The sequence below is a fragment of the Bos indicus genome, chromosome 8 (assembly GCF_029378745.1).
Source record: "Bos indicus isolate NIAB-ARS_2022 breed Sahiwal x Tharparkar chromosome 8, NIAB-ARS_B.indTharparkar_mat_pri_1.0, whole genome shotgun sequence".
Classification (NCBI taxonomy): Eukaryota; Metazoa; Chordata; class Mammalia; order Artiodactyla; family Bovidae; genus Bos; species Bos indicus.
Window position 1 is genome coordinate 97,131,162 of NC_091767.1, and position 10,096 is coordinate 97,141,257.

At 43.2% G+C, this 10,096-nt stretch overlaps 1 long non-coding RNA gene across 1 annotated transcript; it reads left to right on the top strand.

Moving 5' to 3' along the window:
* Positions 1–422: 422 nt before the first annotated feature.
* Positions 423–7,605, top strand: LOC139184474 (uncharacterized). Its single transcript, XR_011567971.1, has 4 exons — positions 423–562; positions 4,954–5,178; positions 5,710–5,788; positions 6,904–7,605. It is a non-coding gene; the product is annotated as an uncharacterized lncRNA (long non-coding RNA).
* Positions 7,606–10,096: the final 2,491 nt, after the last annotated feature.

A 10,096-nucleotide genomic window follows, 5' to 3' on the forward strand; every position in this document is an offset into this window, starting at 1 on the left:
GAAGTTCATATCCTTGCTACATAGAGCCCTCTTTCAGAATTATAAGACAAAATTACTGACAACATGGACAAAATATGTGAACTTCTAGTTACAAAAGAAGAAATTAAAATGACCCATAAACAGCTTTTAAAAGTTCAGCTTTTTTAGTGATCAAAGAGCTAAATGAAACAAAATACTGTTTTTCACCTAGCACGTTGATAAATGGGGCATGTGTCTGCCTCTTGTGGGAGTGAAAGTTGATCCAACCTTTCAGGAGGGTAATTTTGCAACTTGAACCTATAGGGAAATAAAAATGAGCATAACTTTGAATTCTAGGAATTCATTTTGGGGACATATTTAAGAGGCATCAGAAAGCTTTGGGTCTTTGGATGAGATAAGAATTACATGTTTTTTGTAGTATGTGCCTTTTTGTTTCAGGAGCTCTTGAGGGAGGCCACCCTGGTCCGAAGTGCATCTTACTTCTAACGTCTGCGTGGGCTCTAGCAAAGGATCTAGCGGAAAATACGGTTCAGGGAGTGTGTGAAGCCTGGGCCAACGCAGAGAACGAAGAGAAGACGTGGAGGTTTGTACACGCTTTCCAACCACCACCCGCTCACTCCAGCCCACTCTCCTGGGACCTGGGGAGAGGGAAAAATTGGGGCAGATCCTGATAAAAGTTCAGTGAACAGACCAGTATTTGCTCCTTAACCTCAGCGGTGTAGGAGAGCTTGGTTACTGCACATTCTCGCCAACACCGGGTATCACGTGACTTTCAATTTTAGCAGTTTTCCTGAGTCCAGGGATGTCGCTTGAGGGTTTTAATTTGCATTTACGTGATGCACCTTTTCATATGTCTATTAGCCATTTGGCCATAGTGTGTGTATGTGTTTAAGTGCCCATTCAAGTTTTTCCTTTTCCTCTTTCCCCTTCTGCACACTTTTTTATTGGTTCTCTTTTATGATTGACATGTAGGAGTTCAGTATACATTCTGTTTACAAGTCCTTTGTTGGGTCTATGTTTGCAAACATCTTTTCTTAATCAGTGCTGTGTTTTCAATTCCTAATGGTATCTTTTGAGGAATCATTCTTATTTTTGAAGTAGTTCAGTGTATCAAAATTTTTCCTTTATGATGAGAGTTTTTTATGTCCTATTTATAAGAATTTTTTACCTACTTCAAGTATTCCAGTCATATTCATATTCTAGTGAATTTTATACATTTTTTTTTTTACAAAACCTTATTGTTTTCCTTTTAACGTTTAGATCTATAATCCATCTGGAATTGATTTTTACGTGTGGTTAAGCTTTTTTTTCATGTGTTTATCCAATTGATCTGGCACCATTTATTGAAAACATCACTATGTCTTTTCTACATGGCTATGTTACCTGTATCATAAATCAAGTAATATTTATGCTTGCATCTATCTGAATTCTCTCTTCCAAGCCACTGGCCTATTTGTGCCTAAACCACCCTGTCTTAATTCCTGTAGTTTTATAATATGTCGTAGTGTAAGACCTCCAGCTTTGTCCAAGATTGTCTTGAATATTTTTGGCCTTTTGTATTTCCATGTAAATTTTAGAAACAGCTTTTCAGTTTCCACAACCACCTCAAAACCCTTAAAAACTGGCAGCATCCACCAAAGCCGAACAATAGGACTCCTGGGTAAATGGTTAACAGAAAGAAATACCCAAGAATGTTCATAGTAACTCTATTCAGAAGAGCTCCAAATTAGAAAAAAGCGAAGTGTCCATCCGCAGTAGAATGGATAAATATATAACTGCACAGCCACAGTGGAATGCTGGCCAGCAAATGGGAATAAATTAACCAGCACGCTGCAAAACAGTGAGGTTAAATCTCACAAGCATGATGTTTAGTATAAAAAGCCCAAACCGAGGGAGCTCACACTGTGATTCTATTTATACAAAGTTCCAAACAACAACAACAACAAGCAAGCAAAGTTACCTCCGGAAAGTCTTATCTTTGCTGGAGGAAGGGCCATGGTGCAGACCTTCTGGGGTGGCTGGGGGAGGTGGTGGGGGATGGGGTTGGGGGGGTTGGGAGCGCCTGATATATGTTCTTTCTCTTTGTGAACATTGAAACACTTACGATCGTGGGCATCTTATATTTCAATAAAAAGTTTCCTCAGAAATTGATTCGATTCAAGGACAATGTATTCTGAAGTCTTGCTATGTGCGGGAAACCTGATCCTGCCAGCGCTGGGGGTAAATATCAGGACAAATATAAATACAGTGTGGTTACTGCCCTGAGGGGAGTTCAGGGTTTGGGGGTGGTGATGGTGATTAGGAGCTGGAGGTGCACGCCTCTATTTTACAGAACATTATGGAAGCGAAAGGACCACTCTTTGAGCTTTGCCTGGGGGTGCAGGAAGTTTTGTTGGTTATTGAGTGCTAAGTAGGATTTCAACTACTGTAGTCAGGGCCAGTAGTGTTTTTGAGGCCAGGAAATACAAACATATGAAACTAATGTGGCAAATTGTATTTTTAATTAGAATCAAGGTTAAAGTTTAATTTTAAGGCCTGACTAATTTCCTTGGAACTCTGGAATAGTAGGTATGTTGTAATCGGGATGGCTAATACTAAAAAAAAAACAACAACCAAAAAAATGACTCTTAAAAATCTCTAATATGAAGAAAATTGATACATGGATCCTTTTATCCTCTATTCTTGAGTAGACTGAACAAGTTACCAACCAATCTCATTGGTTAGATGTGGCTTCACCAATGAAGTAGTGAAATGTAATTGTATTTGTTAAGGAAGCAAAAGCACTCCCCACCCCTACCCCCTCCCCACCCCAACCCCCACCCAAAAAAACAGTCAAATTTCTCTGGTTAGTAAGGAGCTGCCAAAGGCGGCAATCACTTGTAGGTTAAGGTAGGGGAACTGCTGGATACTATGAAGCAACCAAGGAGAAGGAGATGGAATTTTCTGTCGAATCGTTGGCAATTTGAGGAAGTCCCAAAGGACCAAATGTTCTGAAAGAAATTTCGTGTAGTAAGAATATCCCCAAATTAAACCTCTTGGCTAATTCAGGCCTTCTGGAACCCCCTGGCTTCGTGAAGGGTAGTTTGCTTGCCTCCTCAGCAGTGTAAACCAACTGGATTCCACCAAATGAGGGTGAGAGCCAGGTAGGAGAGGACTCCACAGGGCTGATTCCAAGCAGTCTCCAATATACTTTGTTGCGAAGTACGCCAGCCCCTTGGAAAAGTGTGTAATGGAAAGGGGTCTAAGGGCAGACAGATAAGGGCTCCCTCCAGCCCTGCTCCGCAATTTGCATGACCTTGAGGACATCACATTACAACTTCCCTGTGCCTCAGTTTCTCTTTCTGAAACACGAGGGTCATAGCAGACACCTCAAATCCCATAGACCTTGTGAGAATGAACTTGAATGTTTTTAAGTCCCTTAGCACAGAGTCTGGCACCCAACAGGCCTTCAGTCAATAATCATAATATTATTATTTTCGCAATGCTTTCTGGCTGATGTCATGCTGGACAATAAACACAGCATTGAGCATCTCCTTTCTAGGTCACTGTGTCCACAGTTAGGGTTCATACTGTGATTCCATTTATATGAAGTTCGAAAAACAAACCCAGCTAACGTGCACTGTGAGAAGTCACAAAAGTCCTGTCATTTGCGGAGGATGGGTCATGGTGCAGGCCTTTTAAGAGCGCACCCTCATTCACTTTGGAGATTAGGTATATCTATTCATGAGCCAAATCACAGGTTCACTTGGAGCTGGGCTCGGTCTGCAGGCAAACAATGGGAAATTGGCAATTAGGCCAGGAGTAGAATTGAACCTACTGGTCCTAGCCTTGAAAACTCAAATAGTATGTTTTGAACTTTAAAAAAACAAAACAAAACAGTAACCCACAGTGTGAAACACATTTTGTTTTGATCTCAGGGTAAGCATGTCGATAGATGAAATAAAAGTTCTACAAGATAATACTTACCTATTAATTGCAATGCATTCAGATATTTTATATTCTAAACTCTTCTATTTCCCTTTCAAAAAAAACTCTACTGAATTTATTGCTTATCATTGGATTAAAACTTGTAGTTTGAAAAACACCACTGGTCCCTCTAATTACAAATGAGGAAACTGAGGTACAGAGAGGGGAAGGGTAGTTGCTTAAGAAAAGTGGTGGGTGAAACAGAACTGAAGTCAGATGTATAGACCCCAAAGCTCTTTCCAAAAATCTTTGCAACAGGTGTGTGCTCGCAAGACGATGGGCTGGGAGGGACTTTTTCTCTCTTTCTTTCTCTCTTTTCTTGTTTAATGTTTAAAAAAAGATCCACAAAGGCCCCTAGGTATAACCTTTCGGAAGCAGGCCTGTTGCTAAAGGAGATGCCGGGATATTTTTCTCCTGGAGCACAGAGCCCTGCCTTCACCTGCCAGGGCTAAGCAGCAGCCCCTAGAACCGCCCAGGCTGTGGTCAGAAGAACTGGCCGTTCTTTCCGAGGAACTGCGTGGTTCAAGATCTTGTCCTGCTTTGTGCCAATAGCGGGAAGCGGTTTGTCAATCTGCCCCCCAGGCCTGCCACTGTTTGCAGAGCTGGAGAAGGATGTCAGAACTTGTGGGACAGTCTGCAATGACAGCAAGGACGACCGAGGTTCTCAAGGGCTGTTTTTGTTGTGGGTTTGCCTACTGATGGCACTCGCACCTCTACAAGAATGGGGAGCCTGGACTTAGCTTTAAATGGAGCTTCTGAATCCTTTGTCGGTGTTCCCGGAGAAGTAAGGGCTGTTTTAGTACTCTCTCCTTATTCTGCTTTGTTAGTTATTCCGATTCTAGGCCTATCACCCTATGAGACATACACTCTGAATCTTGTTCTTCCTGCTACAGAACTTGGCCCAGTAAATGTGGGTTGAATCAAAGTAAGCTTGTGCTATTTCCCAAGAATTTGTTTCCCTTGAGCCAGATTTTGTCTTTTGTTGTTTTTTTTTTTTTTTAATTCAAGGAAGGACATGGACTTTTGGCCTCATATCCACGCCTGCACCAAAGCCCAGATACCAGGTCTATGTGGCTGTGTCTAACCAGCAGATTTGTGTCCAAAGTTACACAAAGCTGATGTTGCTGAAACTTACAGGTTTCTATGACCGGAGCCTCTTGTGCCAGTTGCTACCTATACCTTGGCCTTGGCTCCCATCTGCTCTTTGGCTAAAATGCCTGGATTTGTGCCCAGGTATGTGTGCATGTCAGTCAGGTAGGAGGTGGGGCATTGCTTATCTGTCCCCTACTCATCCCCTCATACTGAGTGAGTGCCTTGCCAGTGTTCCATTGCTGGAGATACAGTGGCCAAGTGAGACAGATAAGGTCCTTGATCTGATGGTGTTTATATTCTAGAGAAAGAAAGGTATATAATAAACATGTAAACAAATGAGATAATTCTAGATAGTGTATAAGTGGTATGAATAAAAGAAAAAGGGATAATGAGATAGAATGATCCGGGCTGGGCTCTGGAGGGAGATAATGTTGATCAGAGACCTGAACTGCAAACAGACTAAGATCTGCCCTGGATTAAAGGAGGCTGCGGGAGAGTCAGCTGATGATTAGCTTGTGATGCTGGTGGAGGTGCTCATGGGGGAGAAAGGAGACAGCCCAGTCCTTGAGTACCTTCTGTGTTCAAGAAGGTGCTCTTAGACCCCTATGGATGCTTTCCCAAATGCACTGGGACTGGACTACTTTAACACTTTCTAACTTTTCTCCCTGCAAGTTGTAGATTTCTGTCTCCACCTACTTAAGACTTATGGTCTTGAAGGCATCTTCAGAGACAACTGCCACAACATTTCAGGGTAAGGTTTGTTTTTTCTTTTTAAATTAAAAAAAAAAAAGAATATATATATAGGGTCTTTCCTGGTAGCTCAGTGGTAAAGAAGCCACCTGCTGATGCACGAGACAAGGGTTCGATCCTTGATCCAGGAAGATCTCACATGCTAAGGAACAACTAAGCCCGTACTCTGCAACTCTGGAGCCTGTGCTCTTGAGCCTGGGAGCCACAACTCCTGAAGCCTGTGTGTCCTAGAGCCTGTGCTCTGCAACAAGAGAAACCATCACAACGAGAAGCCTGTGCACCACCACCCAAGAGTAGCCTCCACTCACTGCAATCAGGGAAAAGCCCATGCAGCAACGAAGACCCAGCACAGCCAAAAATAAATAAATACAATTATTAAATATATATATGTATATATATGGACTTCCCAGGTAGCGCAGTGGTAAAGAATCCACCTGCCAATTCAGGAGACACAGGAGACACGAGTTTGATCCCTAGGTCAAGAAGATCCCCTGGGGGAGGAAACGGCAACCCACTCCAATATTCTTGCCTAAAAAGTCCCAAGGACAGAGAAGCCTGGCGGGCTACAGCCCATGGAGTCACAAAGAGTAGGACATAACTGAGCGACTGAGCACAGCATATATACATATATGTGTATATATGTCAAAACTGTATTCTTTTGTAAACAACATTATGACAAGAACTGAAGAAAGGAAAAAAAAAATCACTCCACATCTCTCCATCATTACAAGCAAGACTATTTCTTTAGGGGGTAAGGGTTAGTTGCTCAGTCATGTCTGACTCTTTGCGACCCCATGGACTGTAACCCGCCAGGCTCCTTGATCCATGGGATTCTCCAGGCAAGAATACTGGAGTGGGTTACCATTTCCTTTTCCAGGGGATCTTCCTGACCCGGGGATCGAACCTGGGTCTCCCACATTGCAGGCAGATTCCTTACCATCTGCTCTACCAGGGAAGACCAGTATGATCGCTTAATTCTTGCCAATATGTATACTGTTTATATATTTCATTAGGTGAGAGTGAGCCACAGTATGGAACAAGATATAAATAATTTACCAGTTAATAGTCTGTCTTCCTTTCTCCAACCCACCTACTGACTGAAACTATCTATTACAGGGAACCAGACATTGTGTGAATTGTTTAAAGCGCATAATCTTGAATAATCACCACGACAATCCTGTGAGGTAAGTACTATTATTATTCTCATTTTACAGAGGAGAAACCCAAAGCTCAGAAAGATTAAATAAATTGCCTAAGATTATGCAAATTGTCACCACTAGTGACAGACAGGATTCAAGCCTAAAATCTCAAAGCCACTGTTTTCTTGACCCTTATCCATGTTCCTTCCCTGCAGCTCCATCCATTATAGGGAGATTTACTCCAAATCAGGTTTTTTGAAAAGAACTTCTGCTTCTGCCTAGTGGGGTTTCCTTCATATTCATGCCACACACTTACTGTAAATATGCTGATCGTTAACATGCAGACAGCTCTGTAGATAGTTAAATGTTTACCAGCATTTTTTCAAATATATGATCTCACTTAATGCTCTGACATGTGGCAAGGGCTCTCTCAGTATATCCGGTTGACAGATGAGATGAGGCGGAGGGCTTAAGTAACCACCCCTAGGTCATCCACACTTCAGGAGACTTGCGCTGCCAGGCCAGGAGGTTAAGGGTGGGCCTGGATGGTCCTCGGCTCAAAGTAGATAGTGAAGTTTTTTTCTTGCTTGTTTGTGAATCTTCCTGGGGAGGGGAGGTAGGAATATGTGTTCTCAATTTGCTTCTGTATAAAGGGTTACTGCTATTGAGTGCCCCAAGACTTGCCCCAGATTCCTGCCTTTTCAAAGTTATTTGTCATTTCCTATATCACTGTACCCCAAGGAATTCTGTGACATAATGCAGGCATCTTGTGTCTAAAGTGACCCAGTTGGGTGAAGGCAAAGGTGTTTGATTCTCAGTCTGAGTTTATAGCTCATGAGAGCCTTTCGCATCTATTAGCCCAACAATCCCCAGTGAGACAGGCAGTCTTGTTATTTGTGCCCATTGTAAAGATGAGTAAACTGAGTCCCACAGACTGCACAGTGCCAGGCAGTGGTACTGTCATGACTAGAGTCCAGTTTGTCCAAGATGAATCCAAGTTTAATTCACCCTTTATCCAGCATACTTTTCTTATTTTCTAGAAAAATAAATATGAAACATTCAACAGCCCTAAAATTGTTGATTAACTGCACCCTTCTGTCCTGTTAAATGCATCTAATAGATCTGTTTCTCAGGCAGCATCTGAGCATCTGGCAAATGGTAAGAGCTCTCCCCATAGCAGCTGGAAACCAGTGAGTGAAACATTTACCAGGTTATTGACATAATGACTCTGGATGTTTGTGTAGGTATCAGTCAGTCATAGATTGCTTTTTAACACTCTGTTTTAAAATGAAAATAAATGTGACAATAAGCCCTAAATGGCCCTAATAGAATGTCAAGAGTAATCAATACTCAAGTGTGATAAAGTTTATAGTTATGGGAGGGAACCCAGAGGGTGACCCATTTTTTTCTGCTTGAACTGAGGCTGGGGCCTTGTATTAATAGGATGGGAAAAGAGCTGAGGAGGCTTTTGAGAAGAACTGGAGGAGGGAGATGGAGCAGGGATCAAGGGACAGTTTGAGAGTCAGTAGGTGAAAACATCACTAACCGCAGGTGGATGACCTCATACCAGTCACAGATCCCTTGCTGGTGATACCCAGAACACCAGCATGCCAGTGTTATGGGCACTTGTAAATGAAGTCACATTCTAACAGGAGAACATAAACTAGCAAAGTAGGAATGGGACCAGAGATATGCAAATCAAAAAAGAGATAAAGCTGCTGACCAGGGCAAGGCTTTCTGGAATTTTAACATATCTAAAGGAGGATTGTGTCATTCCTGGAATCTTGGAAAGTGGGAACTGCAGAGACTCCCAGGATCTCAACATCAGAGTTGGCAGCTTGCTCTATTAGGGGTATGTGAAGATGGATGCCATGAAATTAAAAGACGCTTACTCCTTGGAAGGAAAGTTATGACCAACCTAGACAGCATATTGAAAAGCAGAGACATTACTTTGCCAACAAGTGTCTGTCTAGTCAAGGCTATGGTTTTTCCTGTGGTCATGTATGGATGTGAGAGTTGGACTGTGAAGAAGGCTGAGCGCTGAAGAATTGATGCTTTTGAACTGTGGTGTTGGAGAAGACTCTTGAGAGTCCCTTGGACTGCAAGGAGATCCAACCAGTCCATTCTGAAGGAGATCAGCCCTGGGATTTCTTTGGAAGGAATGATGCTGAAGCTGAAACTCCAGTACTTTGGTCACCTCATGCGAAGAGTCAACTCATTGGAAAAGATTCTGATGCTGGGAGGGATTGGGGGCAAGAGGATAAGGGGACAATAGAGGATAAGATGGCTGGATGGCATCACTGACTCGATGGACAGGAGTCTGAGTGAACTCCGGGAGTTGGTGATGGACAGACAGGGAGGCCTGGTGTGCTGCGATTCATGGGGTCGCAAAGAGTCAGACACGACTGAGCAACTAAACTGAACTGAACTAAACTGAAGATGGATGCTCTAAGACACGGTGACTCAACTCTGCTAAACTTTCTGGTCACATGACTGTGTCTGGGACTCTCCAAGATTCTACTATGCCTTCCCAGGGGCAGGTGTGTCTATAGGCAGAACATCTGCTGGTCTTGCTCAAGGAGCCGCTAAGGCCAGGCATCTGTGGGAGCAATTAGGAATTTGAGGATGAAGTGTTAGGGAATACGATGGAAGGAGTAGTGGCTGTGAGTGGGGAGGAGGTTGGTACTTAGACTGACCACTAGCTTTGGCCAACAGAAGATGACGGTGACATTCGTAAGAACTGTTTCGGTAGCAGAATGGGTCTGACGCCAGCTTGTGGGTTGTGGGAGAGTTGAACCAACTGCAGCAGGAGCTGAGGAACTAGCTGGAGGGGAATTGGGATGAAGGGATATTTACTTTTGTCGTGTGAGAGATGTGAGCTTGGTTGACTATTGATGGGAAGAGCTGGTGGAAAGGAATCCATTCCAGACACTTCAGGGAGAGGATAAAACTCACCGAGGGGATGATTGGGGCGGTGGCAGGCTCAGGTGGAAGAAGAGAGACAGGACTGGAAGGGTAGCTGAGGAACCCTGAGAATCCAGGACCGGATGTCTTCTTTGCTGAGGATGAGGGAGCCTTTTGGGATGGATGCAGCTGTGAATTTGAGGATGGGGTAGAGATTTAGAACCAGCTGCTAAGAGAAATAGGGGTGGGAGCTTCCTCAACCAGGG